This window comes from Chiloscyllium plagiosum, chromosome 18 (assembly GCF_004010195.1).
Source record: "Chiloscyllium plagiosum isolate BGI_BamShark_2017 chromosome 18, ASM401019v2, whole genome shotgun sequence".
Classification (NCBI taxonomy): domain Eukaryota; kingdom Metazoa; phylum Chordata; class Chondrichthyes; order Orectolobiformes; family Hemiscylliidae; genus Chiloscyllium; species Chiloscyllium plagiosum.
Genome location: NC_057727.1, coordinates 46,002,957 through 46,003,626, shown reverse-complemented (window position 1 = coordinate 46,003,626; position 670 = coordinate 46,002,957).

The window sequence follows — 670 nt, the reverse complement described above, 5'->3', positions numbered from 1 at the left end:
AGGCCTCCAGTCTGAAAAACAACCCTCCACCACCACCCTCTGTCTTCTATTTTTGAGCCAGTTCTGTATCCAAATGGCTAGTTGTCCCTTTATTCCATGAGATCTAACCTTGCTTATCAGTCTCCCATGGGGAACCTTGTCGAATGTCTTATTGAAGTCCACATAGATCACATCTACTGCTCTGCCTTCATCAATCTTCTTTGTTACTCCTTCAAAAAACTCAAAGTTTGTGAGACATGATTTCCCACGCACAAGCCATATTGACTATCCCTAATCAGTCCTTGCCTTTCGAAATACATTTACATCCTGTCCCTCAGGATTCCCTCCATCAACTTGCCCACCACCGAGGTCAGGTTCACCGGTCTATAGTTCCCTGGCTTGTCTTTACTGCCCTTCTTAATGAAAACCTCCCAACATATACTTCTGTATGGATGGTGCCACTAGCAATCACTGAAGTAGATTTAAATCATTGGTAGTTTACAGTTTCCATTAACAACACATGCAACATTCGAGAATTAGTCGCCTTCCATTATATTGAGTTATTTACTGATTACATTTCCATTATTATCCTTCACCATTTCCTTGATTTCCCTTTCATCCTGAAGCAAAAAAAAACTTTCTTTAACTCTCTGGTTTTCTGAAGGTAACATTGACATTGCAATATCAGTTT